Here is a 27,134-nt window from a genome sequence, read left to right as displayed (position 1 = left end):
GCAACACTTTCAGGTCATGTGGGTTTCCCTTGCTGATTACTGTATCCTTCCGGTCAGGACCAGACCTGGAGGCAGGGATAGTCCTCAAACAACGACTAAACCAGCCTCCTCGGTAATGACATGGTCTGGTCTTAGCATAACTCCTCCTCCTGCCCGTGATCACTGAGATCGGGTGTCCCAATACATCCCCCCCCTGTGGAACCTGCCCCACCCAATCTATTGGCTGAGGCCCACTCCCAGGCAGCCATGACCCTTCCCCTTAAAAAGCAAAATACAAACTATATAATAATTTAACAGAATAATAATAATAATAAAACAAAACAAAACAAACAAGAAACAATAGTGCTGACTAAATGCTTATCCCACCCCAAGCAAAAATAAAATAATGAAATAATATAATATTATAAAAAACAACAACCACCATTTAAGGTGCTGCAAATTAAAAGCGGTTAAAACATTTAAAACCATTTTGTCCATTGCTGCCGGTAGCTGCTCAGGCCTCTAAACTGTAGTGGTAGTGCAGGCCCCGCCCCCTAGGCCGGATGGAGTTGGCAGGAGAGGGAGCGGTCCTCCCAACACTCACGCGAGCAGCAGCAGCAGCAGCAGCAGCCGTGTCCCGGAGGCCTTGATGGAGGCCCTCAAGCTGTGGCGGTGAGTGCAGGCCCCGCCCCCTAGGCCGGATGGAGTTGGCAGGAGAGGGAGCGGTCTTCCCAGCACTCACACAAGCAGCAGCAGCATTGAAACTAACCAGTCAGCATCTCTTCCTTGATAAGAGGGTTAATCCCTTTAACTTTAGTAGTTTGGCTAACACAAAGTCCTTCACGTGTTTTCAATTGTTTATAACCTTGTTGACTTTCATAGACCTTAGCCAGGATATAGAGCATTTCATACTGTGTTTGGCAAGAGTTCTGTCACGGTGTGTCTCTCTGTGTTAAGTTGACTGGGGTTTCAAGCACACACACACACAAGTTCTTCCAAGTGATACTTCTGAAATTATTTTGGCCTGGAAAACTATTCTGGCCCCTATGTGATTTTTAAAAAATATTATTCAACTTTACTTTTGCCTGTTTACATTCTTAATGGTGGGCTCTCTGTCAGGTTATGGTGATTGGCAGGTGTCTAACCAAGGTGACACTTGAGGATGACCTTATTAGGGAAGACTAAAGGATCATGTGCTAGACATGCTTCTGAAATTCTCCACATTGCCATTTCTCCTCATTGGACTTTGAAGTTCTAGATTACCCAGTCTAGTTTCTGAGGTGGATTGGACATTTCTTCTCCATTCACACCTGCTCCTCCTGCTCCTGCTCCTCCTCCTGTTGCTTGTAGATGTTTGGCAGAGACCCAAGACTCCACACTCATCACTTTAGTCTCTCTCATATGTCTAGTTCAGCACTTGATGTAATGATTAACTTAGCCCTAGATCTATTACTAATGGTTGGGTCCAGGACTGTCTTTCTGATGAACCTGATATGACCTTGAAAAAGACTCTTACTGGAACCTCTCCTCCCCCTCCATCTTGAATCATTGTAAACATGGTACATTAGTTTACTTTCCGTGGAACATTAGACTTCCAGCAAGTTCAGACAGGCTTAGATCTTTTACTAAGCAGATATTCGTCCCACCTCCCGCATTCAGTTATATAAAGGACAGAGATTGCTCTGACTTTACCAGACACATTTGTTTGTATGTCAGGAATTTAATCCAAAGCGTTGTCTAGTTGTACTGTGCTGGGTGAATTCTTAAGTACATATTGAAGTGTTCTCTTATTTATATTTCTTATTTTCAGAGCAATGGGTCCATTACAGTAAGTCTTCTTCGCCAAAGAGTCCTCATCTTGTTTCCTCAGTAATACCACTTTTTTTTCCTCAAGAAAAGAGTGCCTGAGGATAAGAGACTGCCTAAAGGATTTGAAATGCATCTCTGCTAATATCTGAAGTCTCTTCACCAGACTGACTAAAACCAGTTCTTCTCAAAGGTATTTTGATGAGTTGGATGAGATAAAAGAAACGCGACCTTTGCTCTGAATCTGAACTGAGAACAAGACGAAACAGCCTAAACATATTCTTAAGAACTCATGTGTGGGGGACATTAAAAAAATGAGAAGCAAATGAACAGGGGGAAATGCCTTATATTAGTTATTTAACTCATTATTGTCTACACTGACTGACAAGCAATTCTCCAAGGTTTTAGGCAGCGTTTTTTTCTGTGCCTAACTGGAGATCCCAGAACATCCCAGAACCCGGACATTTGGGATGCAAAGCAGGTGGACTACCACTAAGCTGTGGCCCTTCCCCAAAATCCTGTTTATGCTTGCTGGGGTATAGATGCAATGTACAAAAAATGACAATGCTACACTATATATTACAACTAATCTTCTTCTTTGGTGATCACTCATAGCTGAGTAAGATTGTCTTCCATGAACACAGTCTTAACAGTGAGTCCATAAGTGACTGTGAAGGCCAATTCTGGATCCACACGTCCTTCCACAGTGGAGACATAGATTTCCAGGCGGGAGTTGATCATGGTGAGGTTTTCCTAAGCGTGCCTTCCTCTTAGCGCGTTTCTCCCAGCATGGTGTAGTGGTTAAGAGTGGTGGACTCGTAATCTGGTGAACTGGGTTCGCATCTCCGCTCCTCCACATGCAGCTGCTGAGTGACCTTCGGCTAGTCACACTTCTCTGTCTCTCATCCCCACTCACCTCACAGAGTGTTTGTTGTGGTGGAAGAAGGAAAAGGAGATTGTGAGCCGCTTTGAGACTCCTTAGTCCTTAAAGCGGGATATCAAATCCAAACTCTTCATCCTGAGTTTGAGCGTCTTCAGAGCCTATGACACCTTTGGTAAAGGCTGTTCTCCAATTGGAGACAACTAATTACAACTAATATCAGGCACTCAATGAACCAGTCAGTCTTCACATTGTGGGAAGCCAATGTTAGAAAGTTCCAGGATTATTAGCACAACTCAAACAATTGTTCTCTTTGTTCAATGAACACATTTTTTATTTGTTTTTTTATAGTTTTACTGCAGTGCTTGGAGGGCACTCCAAGTTTTGTAGTTGCTCCAGCAGACCCAAATCTAGAAATGTTCCAATCTGGATTTCACTTATTCGCTATTAAATTGACCAGTGAAAGGGTGACATTTACTATGACCGACTGAGAAATGTCCAAATCCAACTAGATGTGGTGAGAGATCTTCAGCCTGCTGCCTGCTAGCCATGAATAAAAGGGAAGGGGTATGCAGCTGATATCCTAAAGCCTGCAAGGATGGCTAAGCTTGTGCTGACCATCTCCTGTGGGAAGATTCTTCCTCCTCTTGGATCCATCTGATTCACATGCCACAAATGGTCAGAAATGCTTTATTACGTGCAATCTGTCCATAGCTATAATGAAAGGGGAGAGAAGATTTCAGAGTGATAAAAAGACATGGTCAGGGGGCAAGCCAGGATGTGGGCAGCAATAGCTGGGATGTGTGTTGTGAGGTCCAGGACATCTAAGAGCAAACTGTCAAGGACAAGGAAGAAAGACGGGGCAGGATTCATCGCAGATATAGATTCAGGGGAGGTCAAGAGATAACAAGGGAAAGGAAACAGAGGGACACATATGCACAAGTCCAAGGCTCTAAAGCAATAAATGGGAGCTGTCAACCAGCCTGACAAAAGTCTCTCCAGGCTTCCTTTTGCAAAGGCTGCTGGGAAGCTGGAGCTGAAGAGTGCAGTTCAAATGATCTCAGGCAAGCTTCAAAACAGAGCTAAGGAGTATATCCTGGCATGTACTGTACATAAATTTCATGGTCCCGGCAATGTGGCAACTTACATATTGCTTAAAAGAACAGAAATGGATCATCTTGAAAGAGAGCAAAGGAGGACATGGGCTATTTGCATATTGTTATGAATAATATCAACAATTCAATTTCTTACCCACACTTCCTCATAAAGTCCCCAGGTGGGTTGCAGCAATGCAAATATATAGTGCTAAATCACAGTTTAAAACAAATGACAGTCACAGGAATAGGTTGGGTCCTAAAAATACATGTCTAGGGTGTCAAATATCAGGGTAAAGAGGTGTGGCAGCAAGGACATAATGGAGGTGCACTGGGGAACACATATTTTTGGATATGGCTAGATGTAAGAGCCAGTGTTGTGTAGTGTTTAGAGTGCTGGATTAGGATCTGGGAGAGACCTGTGTTCAAATCCCACCTCGGTCATGAAGTTCACTGGGTGACCTTGGGCCAGTTTATGACCCTTAGCCTAACCTAAGTAGGGTGTTGTATAAATTAATCCTTGACCCTTTGTATCTGCAGAATGTCCCCACAAGTTTTGAATTACATCCTAACATACAGGTGAACAAGAACTTTCAGGTTCCTTTTCCACAAACTGTTGCTGAATGAATGGACCATTTTCCCACAGAAAGCCGTCTCTTTTCTCTCAGGCCAAGGATTGGTGAAGATAAATTTATATTTACTTGGCACTTGTAACTACATGGACAGTATCCAATTTTCAAAAAGTTCTGTGTAGTATTTCTCTCTCCCTCTGTCTTGGAGCAAAAAATTTGACCTGCATCTCAAAAAACTATTGGCATTTGTTGATGTAACCCTGCTTCCATGGCAAACAATTCACTGTTTTCTCTGTTTTCGTATGTTTAAAAAATGGTTTGAATAACTAATGGACAAGAACCTGCTTCTGATGGTTCAAGAACATTTCTACGTAGACATCGGTCACAGACGAAATGGACCTGATGAGAGGTATTTTGCTCACAATCCAGTAAGCATATGAAAACACATTATTTGTAAGTTCAGTGGATCTGAATACCAAGGGCAGTTTTGCTAACTAATAGCTGGCAATGGCTTTCAAATGAGGACAGATCAAATCCCAAGGGAGACAGAGAAGACAGAGAAACATTTTTAACAGCACAAGTCTCCAAAGTGAAGTATAGGATTGTGAGCTAAGGCTACTGATAATTTTGGGGGTTTATACCTTCAAGATGCCAAGGATTGAACCTGTGACCTCTACCCCTGAGCCATGGACCCTTCTGCTGAGCCACAGGCCTTCTCAACTACAGCTGCAATCCAAGCCATACTTCATAGGGAGTAGAGATTCTTAGGGAATACATTATTTGCAAATTCTGGTATGAACTAGGGGGTGAAGACTGCATCCTAAGGCTGTGATTTTAAGGCTCTACTGAACTTAAAGGTAAGGATAAAGGGGCCCCTGACCATTAGGTCCAGTCGTGGACGACTCTGGGGTTGCGGCGCTCATCTCGCTTTATTGGCCAAGGGAGCTTGTGTACAGCTTCCGGGTCATGTGGCCAGCATAACTAAGCCGCTTCTGGCAAACCAGAGCAGCACACAGAAATGCCATTTACCTTCCCACTGGAGCGGTACCTATTTATCTACTTGCACTTTGATGTGCTTTCGAGGTTGGCAGGAGCAGGGACCAAGCAATAGGAGCTCACCCCATCACAGGGATTCAAACCGCCAATCTTCTGATTGGCAAGCCCTAGGCTCTGTGCCACCCACGTCCCCCACTGAACTTAGTGAGACCTAATTCTGAGTAGACATATAGGATTATGGTGTCAGACCGAGTTTGGGGGCATCATTACTAGGATGTACTTGAAATTATTGCCGCATTCAGTACAATTCAGTTGCATTTTTGTGGCTTGGATTTCTGTTCCTGAATGTGCAGTTTACTTAACCCTTACACTGACATGCATCAGTGCTTAGTAATGCTGCAGCAAAATGCCAGTAAATCAGTGGTTGACCTTTAGCTGTGATCATATCCGAAACTGCCTCTCATTTGCAAGAGGGCTATTTTTATCTTCTGAAGATAAGGTGAAGAATTATAGTGCCCCTTTCACCTTACTTGGGCATTCATTTTGAGAGAGCCATCTCTAGCTGCTGCATAAAAAAACCAATACAAAAATGGCAGTATAGCCATCCCCAAGATTGCTGAATTAAGAATGATTCTCAACACTGGTGAAATTCAGAGATAATGATTGCTCTCCAAAATGTGCTTGTGATTCCAAGCAACAACAATTTTGGTGCAAATTTCTCCTAATTTTTTGTATGCGATTTTACCTAATATACTCATTTTTCCAAAGCAATTTCCCCTAACACAATGCATTCACGAACATATGAGTTTTTATGCACACTTTGGTATATGACTTTTTGTGCACATTACATTGCTAGAGAACTACATTGCAAAATTCAGAAAAGTGCTAATTTTGAAGGGTGACTGTGTTTCAGTTCACATATTGTTTTGGGGAAAGTGAATAAGGTACGTTTGTTTTTACATGTGAAAAGAATCACATTTCTTCCCTAGCCCTAGTAGACAGCTTATAATCAACTACACAGAGAACATAAATATAATTCTATGGATGATTCGCATGCTTAGGGCTTGATTTAACCTGTGTAAAATCATCATCATCGTCATCATTTCATCCACAAACAGAGACTGAACCTTCTGCTTGACCATCCAGAAATACACATTCCCAGCTTCAGATACAAATTCAGGACAAGCTACTGCAAAGTAAATGGAGAGTAGGAACTGCAGAGCTCACAAGAATGTGTAATACTATGGGAACATTGAAATATTAGAATGATAGGAAGGGACCTCAAGAGTTCGAAGGGGCCCCAAGAGTTGACTAGTCCAATCCCCTGAAATGTAGGAAGGAGTAGTTCTCAGCCCTACCTGGAAGCACCTGGGATTGAACCTGCATACAAGACAGATGTTCTACCACTGAGCTACTGCCCTTCCCTTAAGGACCTTGTGTGTTGGTATCTAATGTTGTTGCTCTGTGGACAGAAGGAAAAATGAATTTACATCAGCCCTCCAAGGCTCAGGCAGAGATCTTTCCCAGAGTAGCTACTTCTCAACTGCTGGTGGTGAGGATTTGAGGTATTGGCTTTTAAAGTCACATCTTTAGAAGCTCAACAGTGGTTTAAAATCCAGACGTTTTCTAGCTTACCAGGTCAGTACAGATTTTTCTCAAGAAACAGCAAGTTCTGAAGATCTTGCCAATATTGTATATAGTGGTACCTCGGGTTACAGACGCTTCAGGTTACAGATGCTTCAGGTTACAGATGCTTCAGGTTACAGACTCTGCTAACCCAGAAATAGTACCTCGGGTTAAGAACTTTGCTTCAGGATGAGAACAGAAATTGTGCTGTGGTGGCACGGCAGCAGCGGGAGGCCCCATTAGTTAAAGTGGTACCTCGGGTTAAGAACAGTTTCAGGTTAAGAACGGACCTCCAGAACGAATTAAGTTTTTAACCCGAGGTACCACTGTACAGTTTTCTTAGATACAGAACTCTGGGAACAGTATAATGGGAACCATCTTTAGTTAAATTGCCTTTTGGTTCTCTCTCTCTCTCTCTCTCTCTCTCTCTCTCTCTCTCTCTCTCTCTCTCTCTCTCTCTTGTAATTTACATACTAGTGTCTGCCAAGACATGATAAATAGCTCTGTGTATACAAAAGTCTTTCCTTTCCTTTTGACTTGTATTTTCTCACAAGGAATAGAAGTACAAAGCTGGAGCATGCCAAGATATGGTGTGTTCCCATTTTATTTTCACAGGACTGAAGATCCCTCCCAAAAGCTCTAAATACACACAAGTTGGATAAATTTGATCACGATGAGATTTTGACCATCATAGAAAATAGCACTTAGGTGTGCTTTGGACATAGAATTTCTACCATTTTTGCCTTTTATTGCCTTCTATTCTTGTTTTTAGCATGGCCTTTTACTGTTTTGTGGTGTTTTTATTATATTGCTTAAATTATTCTGAACTACCTTGGGAATTTTGAGCTGAAAATGGTCCAGAAAAAGGCTTAGGACTCAGCTATACAGCTGCGAATAAATCCTGGCTACGCCCATGCTAGCTTCCCAGGTTGAATTAATACAGAATATGAATGAATTATAAATGAATGCATAATAAATACATCAATGCCAAACTGTAGAGAGAGAGAAAAGGGAGCCCTGGTTTTGTATGTATAAATGAGGAAAGCTTTTTCAAAGGAATGGCGGAGGGAGTATTTTCTGAATTATACAATTTTGCATGTTTACACAGTTCCGGAGCTGTAGATGTTATTAGCTAAATTATACATAACAATGCCATAATTGACACAAAATATCTTAAAAGTAGAGAAGAACACACAGAGAGAACGGTGTATGGAGGGGAATGGCCCATTCAAACAAATTGCACAAGCTATTTCTAATGTTGGTTTTCTCCCCACCCCATTTACAACAGAACCTTAACTGCAAGTTTAATGGGCATATGATATACCTCCCATGAAGAAGGTCAGAAATGTTTCCCTAGATGCCTAGATGAAGTCATTCCAATATGAAGCCTGGTGCATGAAGTTATTGCCATTATGTAAATTGCCTCCCATTTCAACATCTCAGTAGGCGCACGGCAGGAAGGAACCAGGATTTTAAAGCATGGATGAGCTACGAATCCTTATCCCCCTGCAGCAGCAAAGAAAGCTACAGTGGTACCTTGGTTTTAGAACAGCTTAGTTTATGAACAACTTGGAAATAGAACAACGCAAACCCGGAAGTAGGTGTTCCAGTTTGTGAACTTTGCCTTGGAAGCTGAACGTGTTCCGCTTCCTGTCAAGTGTCTGCCATTTGTAAATTGAGTCCCCAACTGCTAATCAGAGGCTTCCTGTTGAGTCTGTTGGCTGTTGAGTCCCGAGCACCCACACAACACAGAGGTGATAGTTGGAGCTTTTGTTTTTGCTATATTTTGCGTTTTTGTTTGTATGGGTTTTTTGACTGTGAGTTGTTCTTCGTTTTTGGGATGCGGGTGGTGCTGTGGGTTAAACCACAGAGCCTAGGACTTGCCGATCAGAAGGTCGCCGGTTCGAATCCCCGCGACAGGGTGAGCTCCCGTTGCTTGGTCCCTGCTCCTGCCAACCTAGCAGTTCAAAAGCACATCAAGTGCAAATAGATAAATAGGTACCGCTCCGACGGGAAGGTAAACGGCATTTCCGTGCGCTGCTCTGGTTTGCCAGAAGTGGCTTAGTCATGCTGGCCACATGACCCGGAAGCTGTATACTGGCTCCCTTGGCCAGTAAAGCGAGATGAATGCCGCAACCCCAGAGTCGTCCACGACTGGACCTAATGGTCAGGGGTCCCTTTACCTTTACCTTTACCTGTTCTTTGTTTTATGGGACTGACTTGTGACTGTGGCTTGTGACTTCGTTTTTGTGACTTGTTTTTGTGACTGTGTGGAACCCAGTTCAGCTACTGATTGATTGGTTGTATGACTGCAGAAATGGATAAAAGCCCCCCATGCAAACAATGACTATCATCAGTGCACATAAGGGAAAAAAATATTTTAATCTTTATCATCTACAATACTGTCTTATTTATTTTATAGTACAGTACATTGATTCAGTGGCAAAGCTGCATGATCCGCGGGGCTGGCGTCCCCCTGGGGGGGGGGCATGATGCACAAAAACAGTGATGCACAAAAACAGTTTCAGAAAGTGGTTTAAGGGGTGCCAATAATGAGCCACAATTCAGAGAAATGCTGTAAACTCAGTGAAAGTGAAAGTCCAAATTTAGTAATAAAGAAGCATAGCCTGGTATGGCAGAAATGTTGCCAGTGGTTTCATTTGAAGTTACAGAAGGGTGATTCAGTAGAGCGTGCTCAAGTAAAGTATTTGGCCAGAGGTCATGTTGCTTCACGTCATCTTTTAATTCAGAGTGCACTTATGGAAAATCGTTTTTTAAATAACGGCATAAAGCTTAAGGTTCCAAGCTCAGACCACTTCCTCTGAAGCATCTGAATTGACTTCTGTAAGATGACTTTAGGGTAGTGATTTGCATATGGCCACTTTATGTGTTCACTTAAGCCTTTGGGTTTACCAAGGTCAAAAGAGATGGCCACAAAGAAGAATCACATGTTTTCTTTTAAGTGGGATAAACCACAGTCTAGTTTCTTGGAGATAATAGATATGAGTTGAAGAATTTTATGGTTCCCTTAGGTGCAGACTTCTTAAGCAATCATATCTCACCAGTTCCTTTTCTTGTGTTTGACTGTAAGGCAATTAAAGGGCACTCAAGATCAATCCACCCTAGTCCTTCCTGAAATGTTAAGGAAATTGCTAAGGTTTGCCAAGGCTCCAGCATTTGAAATCCTGAGACTCGACAGGTGGCGCTTGATGATGATAATATCACAAGGCAACACTTAGTGATGTCATAAGGTGGAGCCTGGAAGGGGAAAAGCACTGCAGCTAGACCAGTGGTGAGGACACTTTTCAGGTTGTGGCCAACCTTCTGTGAGCCATACAAAAACCAGACATTTCTACACACAGGCACAGACATCCCCCTCCATTCTCTATCCAGGCAGTAAAGAGGTATTATCACAATTCAGTGAAACATTCCAGCTAGGCAAATTCACTCAGGTTGGGCTGATGAGGGAGGTGGCCTGGGAAGCAATCTGGGGACCAGATAGAGTGGTCTGGAGGGCCATATTTGACCTCCAGAGCTGAAGGTCCTCATTGGTTAACTAGACCTGTGGGAGAAAACCAGTGAATTTGTTTTTTTAGAAAGTAGAAAAGTTCATCTTATGGGTTCCCCTCAGTTCCACATGTTATTTCTGTGCTGGGAATGAGCTGGGAGCATCCACTACTCTGTGCTTTGTGCATTTATATAACTGCTGGTTTTGCATGTGCATGTTACATGTGCTATATTTGCCACAGGTTGGCAGCTAGTCTAGCACACCTATGCTTTTAGAATACACAATCATCTGCATGGAGTCAACTGGCTATTGTTGGGGACAACCATACCTTATTACTAGAAGTACCTCGTCACCAAAGCTGACCCAAGACATTTTGCGGCCTGAGGCAATGGACAGAAGAAGCTGACTTGTTGTTGTTAGACTTTGTATACCACCCTTCATCCGTATACCTCAGGGCGGTTCACAACATAAAAATACAAGATAAAAAGCACAACATGCATAATAAAAATGAATACAAAAACAAATCAATAACCCCTCCTCCTTGCCCCTAGAAGTTGTCTTTTCTACACTAGTGGCGTAAGAGCCTCCTTCACTATAGCTAGAAGCAGCAGGCTCATTTCAAGGGCAGAGTAGGCCTCATAGCATGCCCAGTTCTGTTCTCTAACAGAGGAGAATGGCCAAAGGGCTCAGAAGAAAAAACAGGGAGTCATCTGGTGTCTAAGGTGGCTGCCTCATTCTGCCTCCTGGTAGGGCCGGCTCTGCTTGTTACTCCCTGGCTGGATGTATTTACTTCCTGTCAAGCCAATCATGGCATGGAGCATACATTGTGGCCCACCTGGCTTTCCAATGCAGAGGTTACTGCCAGTAACTGAGAGGGAGAGGGGAGAGTCAGCAGGGAAATGGAGTCCATCAGATGCTTTCCCCACTGTGCCCACAGCATGCCAGGCTCCCTGTTACCTAACCTCTCAGCCTCTCATTCTTGGTTTCTGGCAGCAACATCCACATTGGGAAGCCAGGTGAGCCACTATTGGCTCCATGCCATGGAGCAAAACTGCCCCACTCTGCCCTGCCAGCTCCATGGAATTTCTGGAGAACATCTCCTCCCTTAGCAAAGCTATTCTCAGCCCAGCAACTTTCCTGAATTCAAATTCTGAAAAATTTGCCCATTTGTTTTGATGCATTTATTTATTTCCAGATGGTTGCAAGACGGCTCTTTGTCCCAGTGAACATTTGTTTTGTAGTTTTCATTTCTCGGACTATGCTGACACACTAGATTGGGGCACTAAATTGTTTGTTAGGTTGCTGGATTTCTTTTCTTTTCATTTTGATTGACTACTGAGCCAAAACGCTATGTGGCGGTTTTTCTGCTGCTGGATAATTGTATTGAATTTAGTAGTATAAAAAGCAACAGAGGTTCTGCATTGCTCTTAAACTAAAACAGTTTTCACGCCCCCTTCCTTCCTTCAGCCATATCCGGGAGACATGAATTGGCACACCCTTCCATTCAACCAAAGAAGATGAGTCTGTGCAGTTCCTATGTGCAGGCCAACCTAAAAAAATAAGTTCCCCTGCCAAACCACTGGATTGTCTTTCTTTCATATTCTACTCAGGCAAGTTGGCAGGCCTAAAATCAGGCTCACTAAAACATTCTTGGTTTCACATTGTGATGTGTGAAATCTGCAGGAGGAATTTCCAGTGTGGCTCTTCCATTCTCTGGGCCTCAAGGAGTGGGTGTCTGTTGAAAGTGCACCCGCTTATTCCAGTAGTGGCTGTCTCTGTTCTTTCAATTTTATGAATCGGACACTTCACTTGGAAGGGTCCAGCTATTTTCACGCTTTGGATTTCAGTCATGGTACGATGTGTCAACAGAGTCAGCCCATGATGTTTGGCTGCCTGAGATAAAGGATAAGATGGCTTCCTCCTTGTTCCACATCCAGAAGCCAAGTAGTCTGGGAGTTTGTCAGGCTCCTGTCCCAAAACACAAGGGCAGCAACTCTTTATTGAAAGCAAGGGAAATGTTGTTGTTGTTGTTGTTGTTGTTGTAAAATGTTTTCTTCTTCTTCTTCTTCTTCTTCTTCTTCTTCTTCTTCTTCTTCTTCTTCCTCAAACTAACAGCAGAGCACGCTCAGCAACAAGGTCCAGAAGTCAAGATTCCAAGGTTCATGAGCAAGGCAAGAGAATCATAGCCAAAAAGAAACTATAACAATGTCCTTGCAGTTGAGATGGAGTGAGCTCACTTATGGGACTCTCTTGCCCTGTGAGTCTGCTGCACGCACACATGCACATCCCATCTGAGCATATGCGTCTGACCCAGAGCTGGTCCACTGATGAGACAAGTTGAGGCAGCTGCCTTGGGCAGTGGAACCTGAAGAGTCAGTGACCCCGTGGGAGCTCTGCCCACCCACACCACCGCCTCCACCACTGGTGGAGAAGTGGCAGTAGCAGTGGTGGCTTCTGATGAGAACTCATGAAATCTCATTGAAATTTCATGAGATCTCACTGAAATCTTGCAAGATCTGTTGAGAGAGGTCAGCAGGTAAAATGGGATCTGATCCCATCTATGATGGCACGGATGGATTCTGAGTGACAAAATTGTGTCCTACCCCTCTGCCTCCAGCTTCAGTGCCACCATATTCAACTTTGTAGATAAGCCAATTCACTATTGTCTCGTTCCATTGCACAGTTCTGCATAGCTAATGGACTTTGCAGAATCCTGTAGTCATGAATTCTACCATAGCAAACACATCAGTCAAGTAGTAGCAAGGAAAGGAAAGTTGTAAAATAACATAAAGAGAATTGGGCTTGTAGATCCATCAGTTTAAAGGTGATTCTGAAGAACCCACATGGGAAATAGTGATGAGTTCTGCCAAGTCTGCTTTTCATCATCTTCTCATTAAGAAATGAACTTAATAACCTGTATCTTGGATTTTTAAGAACTTTCCCTTTAGCGAAGCACACTTGCAGCGAGATAAGGGGCAATCCAACTTTGCAGAGAGCAATAGTGACATCCTATGGTAAAAGAGGACCATGGTTGCGAGATTTTAGGGTTGTCTCTTAATGTTTTGCCTGCGGACCCCATGGAGCAACTGAAGGCCCATGAAGATCCCTTTAGACCATCACTTACCTGGCCTCGCATTTGGTTTGGGTGAAGAGCACCGTGTCCCCCCAGGGATTTTTGAAAATAACTGGCCTAAGAGACTCCATAAGAGTGGTGGGGTATTTTCACCAGGGCTGACACCAAAGGGGAAGACACCAAGGCCCCTCATTCAAATATCTCCTGAGTTTAGGATAATTAAATAGGTGGTCTTTAGCAAGTCATAGTGTTTCAGTCTGAGTTCCCCCTCAGAGGATCTCAGGGCACTGGTGACCCCTCATTCCCTCCACAGAGCTAGAATTCCCAGAGTAGTTTAACCATCAGTTCCTCTTATGAGGGAACTTTGACTCAGCTCCACCCCGCTGCCTCAGAAGGAACTGTAGCTCGTTGAGAGGTCTCCTAACAATGCCCAGGACACTGAACAAGCTACAAGTCCCAGGATTCTTTAGGGAGGGAGAGCCATGACTGCTAAAGTGGCTTAATGACATGCTTTGAATGTATGATATGGATGTGGCCTCTGTCTCCTTGCAGTGTCTACTTCCTGCCCCCAGATACATTCTCTGTATGGATTCCCACCCCTCCTCCCTGCAGAATCCGATTGACATACCAAACCTCAGGCATTTTGAAATTACAGGAATGACTGGAGCATGCTTTGCTTTGGCCAACTGACTTGAGGGCTGTGATGTTTAATTCTACAAATCATTCCGGTTTACCAGACCCCACCAGCTCACTCGTTTCAGCTGACTCACCACGCCACCGACTTTCATCTGTGTTGCCCTATGATTGCTTCTCAGGCAGTTTTTCCTCTGAAGAAATGAAACACCACAGTATGTCACAGCCGCTGCCTTTGAGCATCAATTTGAGTACCAGCAGGATGCTGAGAAAGTGGTCGGAATCGGCAGCGTGAGTTTTATGACTCCTCCTCCCCCTGGGTTTCCAACCATTGGAGGTATGTGATGTTTTCGTGCAGGCCCAGAAGTAGCTAGCCCTTTGCTTCAAGGTCATATACATCCCCACAGGCAGTATTATTAGGCCCTTGACAGCCCCACTGACTTTTAACCGTTGCATGGTGAAAACTTGCAAACAAGAGGAAAAAAGAAAAACATCTCTGATTTCTGCAAAACAAGAGGACATCTGCTCTCTGAAATGTACCTATTTCTTTGCAGAGCTGTACTAAATGTTTCTTGCCACAAAATGAAGGAGAGGTTGGGGCAATTTTTTCCAGCTTGAGGGCCACATTCCTATCTGGGTAACCATCTGAGGTCCACATGCCAGTGGTGAATGGGACCAGTGGCAAAACTGGACAGAGCAATGAATGCAACTATTAAGTCTATACCATGGACTAGTTGCTACACACAGGCTGGATCTACACTGACCTGATTAACATTATTTTCCCCTATTACAGGTGAAACTCGGAAAATTAGAATATTATGGAAATTTCATTTATTTCAGACCGAACAATGCAGAAGAGCTGAAGGCTGCTATTGAAGCATCCTGGTCTTTCTTAACCCCTCAGCAGTGCCACAGGCTGAAAGCATCCATGCCACACCGCATTGAGGCAGTAATTGATGCAAAAGTGGCCCAAACCAAGTAGGTCTAATATTGCTCTATTTGCAATCCTTGTTTTGCTGATTTCATTTAATATTCTAATTTTCTGAGATTGTTAATTTGGGGTTTTCATCAGCTGTACGCCATGATCATCACAATTATAACAAATAAAGGCTTGACATATCTCGCTTTGCATGTCATGACTATCTCATATATTAGTTTCACCTTTTAAGTTGAATTACTGAAATAAATGAACTTTTCCATGATATTCTAATTTTCCGAGTTTCACCTGTAGAACGATATTGGCTATGTGTTCTAAAACATCACAGGGCATACTTGTTAATTAAAACATTTTGTACCTTGGTTTTCCCCCCATCAAATGTTAGCAATACCCCACCATACCATATTCCAAAACCCTGTTTCTTTCCCTGCTGGTGGTTTCTGGTTGCTCTGCTCCATCCTCTGGTGGCACATTTTAATGAAGAGGCAAAAGATGGAAAGAGAAACTTAACACCATTGGAGGAGGGCGGGTTGGAGTTTAATGCAGTAAAAAAAAAGTAAAACATCATATAGGGAAATATGAGCAGTGTTTCACTGATATAGCAGTATAAAACAATTAAAAATTAAGTGATTAAAAAGACAAAGTAGTACATAAAATGTAGGATGTCATGTGTCCATCAACGTTATCAAAACCATTCTTTAACCCTCCCTTAACGTTAAAAACTATGTGTGCAGATCCACCCACCTTCACATAGCCACCTTTCTGCCTTTCACCCAGGCAAGCAAAAGGGATTCTCAATGTTCAAGGAGACATTCCAGCAAAGCAAAAATACTCAAGGAAGGTGGGAAGTGGAGTCTGTGAAGTGTGGTAAGGGGGAGTGGTGTGTTGAGGATTGCAAAGGTCAGGAAAAGATGCTTGGAAGACCACATTTGGCCCCTGGGCATGAGTCTCCCAATTCATGTTCTACAGAAGAGAATGACCCTTATAAAAATTGTAAGCAGCCATGGTGGTCCACCACTAAATAGAAATCCAAAAGTCAAACTAAAATGTCAGGAAATTGAACATACTTCCAAATCCTGCAGAATGTTGCTTTGGGGTGGGTGTTGTTTATTTGGGATTCTTATATCCTGCTATATAGACCTGAGAGGGTGTCATAGCGGCTTACAAAAGGATTCTCGGAATAAAATCACATTCAAATCGAAAACTGGAAGGCAAATGCTCTGCCAGTGAGCTATGGCCCTACTTCTCCCTCATTTACATTTGCCACAAATATTTTTCCCCATTCCATCTTTTTTGAAATGTCTGATTATATTTGTCCTATAATGCCAGCGTCTGATGACACAATCTCTTTGCACCAAATGAACCAGAGTTCCCACAATCTGACTGGAAGCCGGGCAGGGCAGGAGCAGGGGAAACTCCCAGTGAATTAGTTTCCGCCCGGATATAGCTATCTTTTGCAACCGAAAGCTATTGGTTAAAGCAGAAAATCAATGTGTCCAATTCATTTCCATATGACGACATTGAGGAGAAGGAGAAGCGAACCACTTGGTGGCTTGCCTTGAAATAATGCTATGCTTTGCTTGTGTACTGGAAGGAAAACTCTAGGGATGGCAGCCTTCCTGGAACAAAAGTAAAGGCTTTGTGATGCAAGATCAGCCATCCATTTGCCTCCCCATCCTGTTACAAAATAAAATTCAAGTGAGGTGGTCACAATCAAAACTCTCGAATGGCATCAACCCCATAATGATCACTTCCTTTCAAGGATGAGTTGGAAAGAATTCAGAGGACAGCTTTGAGGAGCTTGAAGGGTTTAGAAAGCACTTCTTTGTGAGCAGTAAAAGCTGAATGCGTCCACTATATTGCTTCTTCAAAAGGGGGGGGTGTGAATTGATTTTGATTTATTATATTTCCATGCCACTTTTCATTCAAGTTAACCCCAAAGTGGCTTACAAACAGTGCTGGATTTACGTATAAGCTAAACAAGCTATAGCTTGCCCCCCCCACCAAATGTAAAGAAAGAAAACCTGGATGTACATTTCCAAAATATAAGATAAAAACAAAGAAAATAAAACCTACATACAGCTACAGTGTTTTGTGTTGTGTAGGCTCCTGTGATGTAATTAGGTCCATAAAATACCATATAGCATATACCGTATTTTTCGCTCTATAACACGCACCCGACCATAACACGCACGTAGTTTTTAGAGGAGGAAAATCCATAGGCATGCCACCCGTAGGCATTCCCTCCATAACACGCACAGACATTTCCCCTTACTTTTTAGGAGGAAAAAAGTGAGTGTTATGGTGCAAAAAATACGGTATTCAAGAACAAAAAACAGCAACAATTTGTTGCTAACAAAGGGCAGCTGGAAATATAAAGGGCCCCATTACCTTCAGTTGCTTAGGGTCTCATCAAACCTAAATCCAGCCCTGCTTACAAACAATAAATAACAATAACAAGATAGAACATAAAAGACCATCAGAAATATGGCATAAATCATACAGACTAATAAAAAAACTATCAGCAAAACCACTACAATCTATAAAGCACTGTTAACAAAGCAGCAGCTGAAAAACCTAAGCATTTCAATGAAAGCAAAATTCATTTTATATGATTAACAAATCGATACAGCATTTTGTAACCTATAAAGCAATTTGGACATCCGAGCTCCGGAGGGAATCGGCTTAGTAGGGGTCGGGTCCTGCCGCGGCGGCGATGCGGGGACCCTCAGAAACCACAGGCGCTGAAGCCTGTGGACCTGGTGACTCGGCGGGCACCATTTGCGCCCCCCCGACCCGCGAAGGAGCCTTTTTAAAGGCTCCGGAACGGGGGACGGAGAGCGGCGCGGTGCGGTGCTGAGAGTCGACTGCTTCCCCTACTGAGTGAAGCCGCATGCCATGGAAGGAGAGCGCTGACTTCTTTCTCTGAACATTTGGACTAAAAGTAACAACCCGTGAGTAATACGGAAATTGGAGTTAAAAAGGGAAATTTTTCTTGAGAATTAGGCACGACCGGGTAAGGTGCAAAGAGGAAGTCCGCCTACCCGCCTTGTAAACATCTTAAAGCAAGGATTTTATAACTAAGGTTGAGAGAACACCTTTCTCTTTTGTGGATAAAAGCAATTAACTCCACATTTTGGCAATATAAGTGATTGTGCTGGAGGATAAGAGCTAATATTGAGAGCGGAATTGTCACCCCTCCCCCAGGACCCGGGAGCGATCGGTGAGAGAGCCTGCTGAAGAGATATAGAAGACTTTGACAGCTGTCAAACTAGCTGTCAAAGTTGGGGGAAAAGGAGAACTTTGTTTCTGTTGTCTTTGCTGGTTATATTTGTTACAATTTGGTAACAAATTGTTAAAAATAAAGAAGAAAAGGCTAATTTGACTTTTGGGTTGGAACTGGAAGATACTAAGAAACCAGAACCCCTCTAGAGGGGGTTCAGGACATTACAAGAATGGCTGTAAGTGGAAAAACACTGGCTGAACTGGAGAGGACTTTTTTTCTCTTGGGAAAGTTACAAGAACAAAGTGATGTTTTGGCTACAAATGTTACAATATTGAATGGAACAGGAAATAAAACTACTGAGCCTGGAAGGGACTTGACTCAAGTCTTTGCAGCTGAACAAAAAGATTTTGCAGCTGAACTAAAAATCTCTGCAGCTGAACAAGAAAAGAAATCTAAGAAATTTGAGAATGTGAGGAAAGAGATACATGATGATTTGAAGGAAAAGGAAGGAGGAGCTATAATGCCACAGATGATTAAGGAGAGCCAGAGGCCGGTTAAGATGGATACAAAGGAAAATAAGATCAGGATGATGAAAATTTGGTTTGAATTGAAGAATGGAGAATGGAGAGATCTCCTTATGTGGAGATCTGAAGACCTATGGATTACAAACCTGGCTAAAGTGGAAACTGGAGCTTTTGGGACATTTGGACTTAAGAGAAGCAAGAAACAAGATTTTGGCTCCACTTTTAAATATGGAGGCCTGGCTGGAAGAAACATGGACTTTATTGGGACAGAGCTTCTTCGAGATTTGGTGTTCAATATAAAGGACTATCAAAAAAACCGGCAGAGAGGAATTGAGAGAGAATTAAGAGCCTCGGAGGTGAGGTCGCCAGGCTGACAGCAGATAGACTGATGGACATTTGCTGGGGTTCGAAACCGGGAAAGGGGGGGTGGGGCTTTGGGAATCCAAAGGGTGTACAATTATACTCTGTTTCTTTTAATTTTGTTTTGCTACTAATATAAAAATGGGGAATTCGTGGAAGGGAATTGGGGTCGACCTTAGAAAAAGATTTTTAAGAATAAGTACTGATGTATAAAGACTGAGGTTTATAAGTTAAAATTGGTTAACTAAAATGAATTAAAGAAAATAAAGTAAAGTTTGGGGACAAGAACTTGCTGAGCTAAAAATTGGAACTGGAATACAAGAAGGGGAGGTGTGGGGAAGTCAAGGAAATTGGTTATTGATAGTAAGGAATGTAAATTTTATGTGTTTTTAATTGTTTTTTTGTTTTTTCCTTATTTTTTGAAAATTTCAATAAATATTTATTTTAAAAAAAAGGAAAACTGCAAGCAGAACCTTAGTACTACGTCACTCTTCCCACTTGTGAGTCCCAGCAACTTCTTTTTAAAAAATAAGTATACCACTTTTAGCATTGGAGGTAGTATGTACTGATCATGGCTTGTAGTTATGAATAGCCTTGCCCTCCATTAATTTGTCTAAATCCTTTTCAAAGCTATCCAAGCTTATAACAATCATTGCAACTTGTGCAGCAATTCCGCTTGCAACTTGCAAAGATGATTACAGCTCAAGAGCTTCTTGGCCTTGAATAGTTTGGCCATTTGTATGGATTCAGAGATTCATGCATATCCAAAGCATCATGACCAATTGATTAGCTCCACTGCACTGGAAAAGAAAACATACCAGCATTATCTGCCTCAGTGAATCTAAAGGAAGATCAGCCCTTTATCTTCCTGCTCCATCTCACCAAAACATGAAACTGTCATTATATTCCAGTTGGCTACATCTTATTGTTTTGGTAATTACCTCCAGAAATCCGTTGTTTGTAGCTGTTGCAACTTGAAAACATAACTTGCCCTTCAAAAATATTTCAGAATCCTTACGACACAGATCAATGAATTACAAAGGGCACATTTATTTCTGAAGCTCTTTTAAATGCTGTAACTAATGATAGCAGTTATCAGCGATTAATTGTAGGAGACATGAAAAATTATTTTGTTCCACCCTTTCTACACACATTACTATTAGGTCATATACCAACAACTACTTGGCTGCTGTTTCTGAAATTGGTAGAACAATTTAGATTGTCTTAGCAATGTTAATAAGGGACACAGGTGGCGCTGTGGGTTAAACCACTGAGCCTAGGACTTGCCGATCAGAAGGTCGGCGGTTTGAATCCCTACGACGGGGTGAGCTCCCGTTGTTCAGTCCCTGCTCCTGCCAACCTAGCAGTTCGAAAGCACGTCAAAAGTGCAAGTAGATAAATAGGTACCGCTCCGGCGGGAAGGTAAACGGCGTTTCCGTTTGCTGCTCTGGTTCGCCAGAAGCTGCTTAGTCATGCTGGCCACATGACCTGGAAGCTGTACGCCGGCTCCCTCGGCAAATAAAGCGAGATGACCGTCGCAACCCCAGAGTCGGTCACGACTGGACCTAATGTTCAGAGGCCCCTTTACCTTTACCTTTACCTAGCAATGTTAATAACTTAAGGGTCATTCATTTGGCACTCAGGTACAGAATTTTATTTTACAAAATACTTTAGTTTCTTCTGGAAGCTGCCTTGGATGTTGCTTTAATAGAAAAGTGAACCAGAAACCTAGAAATTAGGGACCACTGCTTTGTGGTAGAGCATATGCTTTAAATGCAGTGCTATTATTCTAGAAAAAGAGGTGCCAGAACTCACAATGAACAGCTCCCTTGTTCTCTTAGAATGGCAATGGTGCCTACCTGAGAGGTGCTAGATCTGAGTTCCTTCAGGTTGTGGCTGAAAAAAAAGCCCTATTTAAATGTATGGTGTGGATTTGGTCCCTATCTCCACACATTCATCCAATGGCATGGACAGATCCTCCATCTGTTCATTGTATGCATTGATTCTCATAATGGGCACACAGAGAGCTGCCTTAGACCAAGTTAGACAATTGGTCTATCCAGCTCTGTATCTACAATGACTGACAGCTGCTGGCCCAGGTTTCAGACAAGAGGCTTTCTCAGCCTGGCCTGGGAATGCCAGAGAGCTGACCTAGGGCCTTCTGAATAGAGGACATCAGCTACTGCATTTCCCCAAACCAGGACCCTGAGCAAGGCTACCAGTTCCCTCCACTGGTGCAAATGGAGGCACTTGCATGTGCAGGAATGTCCTGTGAGCGCTGGAGAAAATATTTGAACTTGTTCCAGGTTGATGGATTGCAAGGAAGAGCATTGGGTGAATATATGGACTTCACATGCTGGTTTTATAGGCCACAAGACAGAGCCTGTGCTTGCTTATTGTGTTTCTGTGCACTCCCTGAGTGCCTTTTTAAGGAAATCCAACTATATATTTAAGAAGATGCTAATCCCTGTTCACAGACACCAATAAAAGACGGGAGTCATATGTTTATCTGATGGCAGATCACCTTATCAGATACAATGGAGGAGCAGGCCGGCTGTTAATCTAAAAGGCTGAGCCGATAGAGTTTAATGAGCAGGAACATGATTGATTTGCATCCAACTAAAAGTTCACAAATGGTATTAATGCCACCTTCAGAAGCACAGCATTAGAGGGTTATGATTCTCCAAATAAGCCGCAGGCAGGGTTAGAAGCAATTTATCCTGGGTTTATCAGGATGTTGTCTCTGGTGATACAGAATGGTATTTTCCTCCCAGCTACATCCAAACTAAGCTCACAATTGGGAAATGGGCTGAGGAGCAACCAGCTAGCAAAGCAAGAAAGGGAAAAGGTTTTATAACAGACAAGAGCAAAGGAAATAAAAAATAACATAGAAAGCAAGCATGGCCAATGGCCAGGAATTAAGGGAACTGCAGTATGGCAACATCTGGAAGGCCAAAGTTTTCCCCACACCTGTTCTAAACAAATGTTCATAGGATTTGGCTGTTAAGTCTTCACCATCTTTTCTCATGTGGACTGGAAACATGCTTTCTGAAAGTGTACCCATGTGTAGAAAATCCATCCGTTTTAGGCACAGGGAAATCTTTGTTCTTATCATATGAGGGTCATTTCAGGAGAAATGTTGGATCGCAAAAGAAATGAAGGGTAAAGGTAATTCGGTGGTAAGCACAGCATCGCAAAACTCAATGTGAACTCTCACCTCAGAAACATCGCAGAAGACAAGAAATGGTTGGGCCTTTTTAAGTTTGATAATAGGGTGGTCATGTGAAAAAGAGGTCAGGGCTCCTATAACTTTAATAGTTGTGGGAGTCGGCCAGCCAATTCCTAGGGGCTGAGTCCCCCAATAAAATATTTGAGGAGGCTGCCCCTCCCAAGTTGATGGGCATTGACATTCAAATGGTATGTGCATGCTGTGTCATGATTGATTATGAGGGACGGGGCTTACCTGCCCCCCCCAAATATTTTATTCAAGTTGGCAACCCTGGTCAGGGTTGAATCTTGCTGTGGTGCAACAAGGTCTCACTGGGCAACCAGGGTGCAGAATCCAATCCAGCAGATATCCCAACCCGAGCTTGGGAGTGCCATGGTCAACCCTCCCTTCAGGATCTGTATGGTGGGCCTCCATATTAGGTTGATCCTGCCCAACGCCATTTCCACTTTCAACAATGTTTTTCAGCCTAAGAAAGGAAAGTTATAATTTCACTGAGAGAAAGACAGAAAAAATACCCAACCAAGTGCCAATCAGCTTGAGAGGGGGGCAGGAATCATTTTCAGCCCTGTCAACAGCAACCCAAAATTGTTCTAACCCAAGGGTGGGCAAGCAGGGAGCTCTTTACGCAAACTGGCCCTGAGCTCCAGGTGAAGCAGAATTATACAGGCTCCCCCTTTGCAAAGGCTCATGGGACAGCTTTTCCCCGTGAGCCCATCGCACAGCAGGCAGGACACTGGGCAAAAGCTTGCCCAGTACTTTGCTGCAATCTATGGGTCACAGCACTGTCGGGCAAAGGCGTGTCGTTCTTATTGGGCACAGAATGGGGCTTAATGCGAGTTAGGATCAAGGTGTAAAATAGTACAGTAAGTGAGCCCTCTGCACAAAGAGTATATAAAAAGCTACCACCTATGGCTAAAATCCACTCTTTTGATACCAGTGCAGTATTACATAATACAAAGATGTTCAAGGAAAAGCAAAGTTTATTATCCAGCAGATCCGAAGGAAGACACAGATGGAGCAGTGTCGCTGATAAAATCTGACTTGGCTTTTAGACTCCAGTGTCTTGTTCTGTGGAGAAAGAACACCCTGTAAGTGTTTGGGGGGAGGAAGATTTTCAATGCATACAAAAGGCTTCCGGTGACTTTTTTTGAACACCAGGCTTGGGTTCCTTTCATTATCGCTTGCCATCTCTTTTTCCCGGAAAGCGACTAGAACATGCTATTCAGGCACCAGCGTATAAAGATGCAAGGCTTTCTTTTAAAAAATGCGTTTCATTCAAAAACACTCGACAAAATAATAAAAAGGAAGAAAAATAATAATATTCTCCTATTATTTTTTATTTCACAACTTAGAAAATCCATTGCTAACATTCAAAGGAAACCCATATACCTTACAATGATCAACAAATTTAATCCACATTGATTTAAAAGCTTCCTGCCTGTAATTGTACTCTTTAGATCTTATATAATATTTTTTGCCATTGTTGCACAATCCCTTATTTTATTCTGCCTTACTTTAATACTCAGAGTAGTAGCCAATTTCCAGTAGCTCCAAATAAGGTATTTGCAGCTGATGGGAAATATGATGTCATTTCCTTGAACAACAAAGGGCCCAGGACAGAACTCTGTGGCACCCCACTTGTTCAGACAATCTCCATCTGCACTGGAAAGATGAGGAAAAAACATAGAGTATCACAGTCACAAGTTTCCATAGATCTATTACTGCACATTTTCTTCAGACTGGTCTCTCTCCACCTCTCCAAACACATTTTCTTATTTCCCTTCCTAAACTTAGACATTATTTATCCAATGTCTTAGAAACGATGGCCAAAAATAGTGGTCAATCCCAAGGAGAAGGACAGCTGGCTCTTAGGTTTGTATGGGAAACATGGGATTTTCTTAAAAGCATGGCTTCTGAACCATGACAATTCATCACAAAATAGGAAATGTCATGCTTTAACATTTATTTCAGGGGGACATTCATCTTTCATGCTTCTCAGAGAACGGTTGGTAAGATACTCTTGAAAGATTAGGGACTAAAATGAATTCCCTTTTTTGTACACCTGATTCTCTAGCAGTGTTGAAACTAGCAGTGTTGAAACTAAATGGGCTAAATGGAAAGGGGTCGGATGCAGACTTAGAGTAGACCCATAGAAATCCCACCAATTTCAGTGGGTCTACCATAATATGGTTAACAGCACAATTCTAACCATGCCTACCCAGAGGTAAATCCTATTTAATTCAGTGGAGTTTACTCCCTGGAATTAGGATTACAGCCCAGAATTCAATGGAACATGGTACGGATTGTGCTTTTAGTCATAGTAGAACAGACCCACTAAAATTGTTGGGGTTAAATTAGTGATGATTAGTCAGAAGGCAAATTTCTCTAATCCACACTATCTGAAACAATATGTGTACTGAAATACAGCTATTCTTCACAATTCACAGTTCTTCAGAGAAGTTCTTTGGTCAAATAATATCTACAAAATTGAATGCACTCGGATAAAAAGTGCATATAGATGCATATGTTTTTGAAAACAGCATACACAAGTGCATTATATTCTGGGGAATTGCTATGGAAAAATGTGTATATTAGGCAAAATTGCAAGTGAATATGTGTATACAGTGGTACCTCAGGTTATGAACTTAATTCGTTCTGGAGATTTGTTCTTAACCTGAAACTGTTCTTAACCTGAAGTGCCACTTTAGCTAATGGGGCCTCCCGCTGCCGCCGTGCTGCCGCCGCGCAATTTCTGTTCTCATCCTGAAGCAAAGTTCTTAACTCGAGGTAATATTTCTGGGTTAGCGGAGTCTGTAACCTGAAGCGTCTGTAACCTGAAGCGTATGTAACCTGAGGTATCACTGTATTAGGAAAAATATGCATTAAGTGTATTAGGAGAAATATGATGAAGCATTTTCAGGAGATGAAGGACCCTACATGAGAGGCAAGGGAGGGAAGATCTCCCAGGGTGGGAGGTTGACAGAATGGAAGCTCCCAGGTGAGAGCTGGGAAGATCCACCCCCTTTTGTGTCATACAGCCAAATGCACAAAGAAAGGCTGGTTTACAGAAGAAATGGATAGAGGCTAAGAATAAGGTGATTCGATTTCTAATTCCCCATAGTTTCTCCTTGGATTTGCTAGATCTGTTCAGCCCATCCTCTCTTTCTACACAGCTGCCTTCCAGTCTCACCCTGTAGGAAATGCGATCTCCCTTTCTTTCTATTTGTGTGGTCAACAAAAACTCAAATGATGGTCTGTTTAGAGCCAAACAGACAGTTGCTATGAAACTGACTATGATGGCAGAGAGGATTAATAGCCTAATAAACCATGCAGGAGGGAATTGATTTTATTCCAGTCCCATTATATGTGCCACATAAATTGACTACGTTAGCATCAGCTGCTTAAAACCCAATGTGGTTATTTACATTGAGCAAATTGCTAAATAAAAATGTGATCTACGCTTGACAGAATGTTCCTTTGACAAATCTATCTGCAGTTCAGAAAGGTGTGTGATGCTTTTGAAAAAAAGAAGTCTTGGCTGGAGAACCTTGAAACGGTTCTTTTATGAAATGCTTCTTTTATGTTTCTGCAAAACCATTTATAAATTGATTGCCTAGCTTTGCAATATGGCCTGCGGCATGATACTGGCAAATTTTTTCCCCATCCTAGGGTTACTTAGTGTTACAAATGGTAGTTCCCAAGCTGTGGTTTGTGGCTGACAGCCAACAGAAAGTTGGCCAACTATCTCCCTCTGGTAGGATTTATGGAACATTTTAGCAAGCCTTGACTCTCCTTTGACCTTCCAAGGCACCAACTGGCTACTGTGGTTGAACAATTAGGCTTTGTCAGAGAAGAGCTGGGAGCCTCTGCTTAGAGCAGGGGTAGGAAAGCTGCAGCCCTCCAGATGCTGCAAGACTACAGTTCCCATCATCCTTTTCTACTGGTCATGATGACTGGGGCTGCTAGGAACTGTAGTCCAATAACAGCTGGGGACTGAAGGTTGAAGAACACTGCCATAAGACGTCTCCAAGAGAACTTTGGGTGGTATTCAAACTAAGTTTTCCTCACAGTAAACCCATGGAAGTAAATGGACTTTGTCATGTTCATTAATTTCAGTAAGTCGTGTCGCTGTGGGTAAAACCTCAGTGCCTAGGACTTGCCGATCGTCAGGTCAGCGGTTCGAATCCCTGCGGCGGGGTGCGCTCCCGCTGCTCAGTCCCAGCGCCTGCCAACCTAGCAGTTCGAAAGCACCCCCGGGTGCAAGTAGATAAATAGGGACCGCTTACTAGCGGGAAGGTAAACAGCATTTCCGTGTGCTGCGCTGGCTCGCCAGATGCAGCTTGTCACGCTGGCCACGTGACCCGGAAGTGTCTTCGGACAGCGCTGGCCCCCGGCCTCTTAAGCGAGATGGGCGCGCAACCCCAGAGTCGGACACGACTGGCCTGTACGGGCAGGGGTACCTTTACCTTTACCTTTACCTTTACTCTGAAATAGCATCCCTTGATTAGGGCCTTTGCTGCATCTGGGATCATTTTCTTGATGCCTTGTGGACAGTTGCTGTAATTCCCTGGTAATGAGAATAACAGTGGCTCTGGCCAGCCCATAAACTCGTGGAAAATATGATGGGAAGTTCTTGGCAGTTCCTCCTGCACAGACTCATTCAATGCCATTTTTCATTCTTGTTGTGGTTC

The sequence above is a fragment of the Podarcis raffonei genome, chromosome 11, assembly GCF_027172205.1.
Source record: "Podarcis raffonei isolate rPodRaf1 chromosome 11, rPodRaf1.pri, whole genome shotgun sequence".
NCBI classification, from domain to species: Eukaryota; Metazoa; Chordata; class Lepidosauria; order Squamata; family Lacertidae; genus Podarcis; species Podarcis raffonei.
This window is presented reverse-complemented; position numbering follows the sequence as displayed.